General features: G+C 41.4%; 1 protein-coding gene across 4 annotated transcripts in view; it reads left to right on the forward strand.

Annotated features, from left to right (window-relative positions):
- Positions 1-200: 200 nt before the first annotated feature.
- SLC9B1 (solute carrier family 9 member B1) overlaps positions 201-5678 on the forward strand; it is a 76935-nt gene continuing 71457 nt past the window's right edge. For all 4 annotated transcript variants that reach the window (XM_040477177.1, XM_040477202.1, XM_040477185.1 and 1 more), the window contains exon 1: positions 201-328. The gene's annotated coding sequence lies outside the window, so the exon portion shown is untranslated. The remainder of the gene's footprint in view (positions 329-5678) is intronic.

Below are 5678 nucleotides of genomic sequence, written 5' to 3' on the forward strand. Positions count from 1 at the left end.
TGGGAAGGAAAGGGTCGAATAGACTGAAAGCACACCACTCCGTCCGGGAGCCCCCAAACCCGAGCCTCCGCAGGCCAGAGCAGCCGGCAGGCGGCTTAAACGCAGGGCCTCCATTAGCCCCGCCCTACTGCTGCCATCCCTGCCCAGACCCCACCCAGACCCCGCCCCGCCGCCCTTGGCTGAGCCCGCGGCCATTAGTCTGGCCCCAGCACCCGCGCGGAGTTCAGGCCTTGGCGGCTTTTCCCCCAGAGCGGCGCGTGGTCTACGCGGCAGTTGCTGGGCGCCAGGACCGCTCCCGGGGTAGCGAGGGATGCTGAAGGAATTGTAGGTACGGTCCATTTTTCTCAACTCTCACCCTTTCCAGGCCCTTGAGCACTGGCCCCTCATCCCGCGCCGTCCTTCCCTTCCTGTAGGCCCGTGGAGCTCCTTTCCTCCCGCTTCAGGAGCAGACGTGGGCTCCTTTCTCAGAAGCTGGGGAAACAGCAACAGACCTTTTTTCTCTCCTCCCCCTGACTCGTTTCTTTACTCCCTCATCCCACATCGCTGTCTTCTTTATTCTCTCCCTTCCTTCTCTGTTCCTCTCATTTTACAGATAACTCGCAAGTAAGAAAAAAGATCTGTCAGTCAAGACTGACTGCAAAATTACTTTTATTAAGGGTAGACTGTTGTCCAAAGGGTGAATATGTGCAAATGAACTTTAACGTGCTCCTGTGACCGGACGTGTGTTCCAGGATTGGTAGCTTATCCTGGGAAGGCTTTCCTCCCTAACCTACCCACCTCTCAGTTCCCCCTCCCCAGCCTGTTTCTGTTGGCTTTATTACACTGGACAAGCCCTTTAGCTCAATGCTTTTGAAGAGACTAAGAGCAACTGTTGTACAGGTACCATGTGTCCAGTATACAGCATTCAGGAATTACAAGAGCTCTGCAGGCCCATACCAGGTCCCTGAAAAATTAGATGGAGAGGAGCAATTGACGTGGGTATTCCCTAATTCTCCATAAGCGTATATAAAATTGTAATTTGTGCAAGAGCAGTGTGGAAAGTTAACACTTGTTACTATCTCAGCTACAGAATTCATGACCCCAAAGGGTTTAGTCACTATGTGCCTATGAAGAGCGCATTCATATTTATTGCCTTCTGTGAATACCAAAATGTATATTAGCCATTTTTATCAGTTGGCTGTCTCTTGTCATGAGCTCCTGCCCGTTACCTAACAAGAGGGAAGAGGCAAGCGCAATAATAGTACCATCTAAAGTAACATGTTTATGGTGCATCTCATGTTGTACATTATTTTCATATTTTCGCTAAACAGATTTAATAGTACCTGGAGCTTAGTATAATATACATTCAGTAAATATTTGTTGAAGAGACGAACGGATGAGATCCTCAAGGAGCCATGCCTTATTCGTTTTTGAATTTGTTTTTTCAACGTTTATTTATTTTTGGGACAGAGAGAGACAGAGCATGAACGGGCGAGGGGCAGAGAGAGAGGGAGATACAGAATCGGAAACAGGCTCCAGGCTCTGAGCCATCAGCCCAGAGCCCGTCGCGGGGCTCGAACTCACGGACCGCGAGATCGTGACCTGGCTGAAGTCGGACGCTTAACCGACTGCACCACCCAGGCGCCCCGCCTTATTCGTTTTTGTATTCCTTGGACCCAGAGCTAAGTCTAGCACTAGCAAGTCTGCAAATGTGAGAGATCAGATAGAGTGAGTGATTCACTCAGGAACAGGCATTCATTAAATATCTCTAGGAAATCTGTTTTGCCAGTTATTCTGAATACAATGGTAAGAAAGACTGGCAAGATTCCTATTCTCATGGAACTTAAGATTTAGTGAGCAAAGCAGCAAGGTATGAATGAGGAAATTTTGGATAATGTTGAGTGTAGTCAAGAAGTAAAACAGTATGAAGTGAGAGAGACTGGGGAAGAGGTTGTCTTAGATTGATTGGTTAAGGAAGGGCTCTCTGAAGACCTGACGTGTGCTAACACCTCAGTGATCTAAAAAAAAAAAAAACAAAAAACAAAAAAAACCCCACAGAAATAGTAGGATCAAAGCACTGCAGTTAAATGGAATTCCAAATGCAAAAATCCTACAGTAGGAAAGAGCTTGACTCTTCCAAGGAACACCATAAAGACTGCTCTAGCTTCAATGTGGATTAAGTGGTACAACTTGACCTTGAAGAGATAGGTAGGGGCCAAATCATACAGGGCTTTGAATAGGTCATGAGGATCTACCCATAGAATAAGTTTGGAATTCATTTAAAGCATGATGATAAACCAGCAGGAAGTTCTCCTGGAAAGGAGTAATATAATCTGATTTTCATTGAAAACAGATGTGTTCTGCCTGTTATGTGGTTAATCGATCATAGGGTTGGTGACAAGATTAGTAGCAGAAGACGATTGTGATCCAGGAAGGAATGACAATAGTTTGGGCTAAAGTAGTATAGAAGTGGATGGATATAAAGTATATTTGGGGCAGAACCTACAGATTTGGTGATGTTATGAATGTAGGGGGTGAGAAAAAAAAGAGAATCTCCTAGGTTTTTGTCTTGAATTTGAGTGGATGGTTGTGACATTTACCAAATGAAAAAGACTAAAGAAGAAAAAGTACGTGTGTGTGTGTGTGTGTGTGTGTGTGTGTGTGTGTGTGTTGATGTGCATTGGGAAGAGGTTGGTTTTATTTTGTTCACCTAAAATTTGATCTATGCTTATTAGAAATCTAAAGTAAATCTGGTGTCTTGAGTTCTGTGTAAGGAACCAAAGATACAAAATTGAGGAACATCATGTAGAAAAAACTATCTGGATAAAGTGTATTCATAGAGAGGATTCCAATGATTAGAGGTAAAGCAGAAGAAAAGAAGCAAGCAAAGGAATTGGGTAAGGAGTAGCCAGTGAAGTAGGAAGAAAATCCAAAGAGTGCGGTGACTTAAAAGTCAAGACAACAAAGCACGCCAGTGCTATTGAAACACGTTGAAAAGTCAAATAAAGTAAAGATATCTGATCATTGGATTTTGGCAACATGTAGTGGTTATGTGTCTTGACAAGGACAATGAAGAGAAAATGTAATGTGAAGAATAGATACACCACTATAGACATCTCAAGATACTTCAGGAAGAAGAGCTGAGAAATGTAGATAATAGAGGAGTATGTGGAGTCAAAGTAGAATTCTCAAAGATAAGGATACTTAAGTATGTTTCTAGGCTAATGGGAATTATTCAGCAGAGAAGAAAAACATTATAGTGTAAGAGAGAATGTGTATATTTTAGGAGTGAAGTCTTTGAGAAAACAAGAGGGAATGGGATCCAGGGAATATGTAGCAGTGTTGGCTCAGGAACATGAACATAAAATTTGTAGTAATAAGAAGAAAGGCAGTGAGTATAGGTAGAGATGCAGATAAATGAGTAGATCTAGTGATCTCAGGAAAGAGTTTCTGCCTGATAGTGATTCTCTTTTTCTCAATAAAATAGAAAGTCCAGGGGCGCCTGGGTGGCGCAGTCGGTTAAGCGTCCGACTTCAGCCAGGTCACGATCTCGCGGTCCGTGAGTTCGAGCCCCGCATCGGGCTCTGGGCTGATGGCTCGGAGCCTGGAGCCTGTTTCCGATTCTGTGTCTCCCTCTCTCTCTGCCCCTCCCCCCTTCATGCTCTGTCTCTCTCTGTCCCAAAAATAAATAAACGTTGAAAAAATAAATAAATAAATAAATAAATAAATAAATAAATAAATAAAATACAAAGTCTGAGGCAAGATCAGTAAGGAGAGAGAAGAAAGAATGTTTGGGTAGGAAGAGAAGGCATAAAATAGTCATTTTAGAGAATGGAAGAAAGTCATTTGTCTTAGTCTGTTTGGGCTGCTGTAACAAAATAGCATAGACTAGGTGGCTTATAAGCAATTTTATTTTTCATAGTTGTAGAGTTTGGGAAGTCTGAGATCAAGGTGCTGGAAGATTCAGTGTCTGGTGAGAGCCCTATTTCTGATTCATAGAAAGCCGAAAGGGATTTGAGAGCTCCCAAGAACTCTTATTAAGAGCACTAATCCCATTCCTAAGGGTTCTGTTCTCATGACATAATCATCTACCAAAGACCCCCTACCTCCTCATACCATCACATTGGAAGATAGGATTTCAACATATGAGTTGTGAGGGGACACAAATATTCATCTATAGCAATACTACAGAAGCATAGTAGCATAGCTAGGCAGGATCAAGTGCCCATTTGAGATTTGTAGCCTTGTAAGTGGGTAGCTGAGATAGGGTGTAGGAAAAGATCATAGGAGCCAAGGAGATCAAGGAGCCATAAGACCATAAGGGTTGGCTTACCTGGATATTCTAGTGGCTAAGTGAGATCTTCAACCCAAATATCCTGACTGCCCACTCAGTAGGTTACAGTTTTCCTGAGAAATAGCTCATAGCATTACTCTTTTGTACCACCTATCCTTCCAGTTGACATAAAAAAATTAAAAAAAAAATTGTGATCTGATTTATTTATTTTTTTTATTTTTTTATTTTTTTTTAATAATTTTTTTTAAATTTTTTTTTTCAACGTTTATTTATTTTTGGGACAGAGAGAGACAGAGCATGAACGGGGGAGGGGCAGAGAGAGAGGGAGACACAGAATCGGAAACAGGCTCCAGGCTCTGAGCCATCAGCCCAGAGCCCGACGCGGGGCTCGAACTCACAGACCGCAAGATCGTGACCTGACTGAAGTCGGATGCTTAACCGACTGCGCCACCCAGGCGCCCCGATCTGATTTATTTTTTGATCCATATATCCAAATTCTAGATAGGCTGCTGCTTTTGTCTCTCTTATTTCTTTAATATTTAATTTTTTTTGTCTCTCTTATTCCTTTAATTTTTTTGGCTTGTTTTCTTTGTGAGTTTTTTTTTTAACCACTTCCATCAATATATGTTTATTAAATTGCAAAAGCCTACCTCTTAAGTGGCAAAGTAAAGATGAAGAATAAAATTTGGAAATCCTGTTGCCTGTAGAGCTGGGATGACCAGTAATAGGGAAACCTGATTGATCTGTATTCACGCTAATAATAATAATAATGATAATAATAGCATTGGGGTAGCCTTTTACATTTTGTGCTATGTTTTTATTTTCTTGTATCTCATTTGATTTTATAACTACCTTTTTCAGATGAGGAAACTGAGGCTCAAAGAGGTTAAGGGTCTTGACCAAGGCCACATACTGAGTAAGTGGCAGAATTATTAACCACAGTGTTCTGACAAAATCCCATGGTTGTTTTTTGTTTGCTTTTTGGGTTTTGGGTTTTTGTTTTTTTTTTACCATAGTGGTTTGTTTCTTTGCTTTTTACCCTCTATTATATCCAAAGTAATATCCAAAAAACAAAAAACTCTGCTAGGTAGCAAGTAATGGCTGGCTAGAGGCCTTTTACAGTTTAAAAACTTTTTGTTTGTGTTTAAAATTCAGCAGTTAATGAGATTAGATAATTACCTGCCATCTACTGTGTTAGGTAGAGAACTCAGAAATGATTACAAAATCAGCACTGATTTAATCCAGTAGGGAAAATGCAAGTCACCAAGTAGCATTTCTTGGGCCCTTTCCAACATACTATATATGCTTCCACAATACCCTATACTGACTAAATTCTATATACAAAGGAAAATGAATACAGTACCAGTTATATGGTGGGCTCTTGCTGAATATTTGTCAAATAAAA

This window comes from Herpailurus yagouaroundi, unplaced genomic scaffold (assembly GCF_014898765.1).
Source record: "Herpailurus yagouaroundi ecotype Mexico unplaced genomic scaffold, PumYag 28, whole genome shotgun sequence".
Taxonomy (NCBI): Eukaryota; Metazoa; Chordata; class Mammalia; order Carnivora; family Felidae; genus Herpailurus; species Herpailurus yagouaroundi.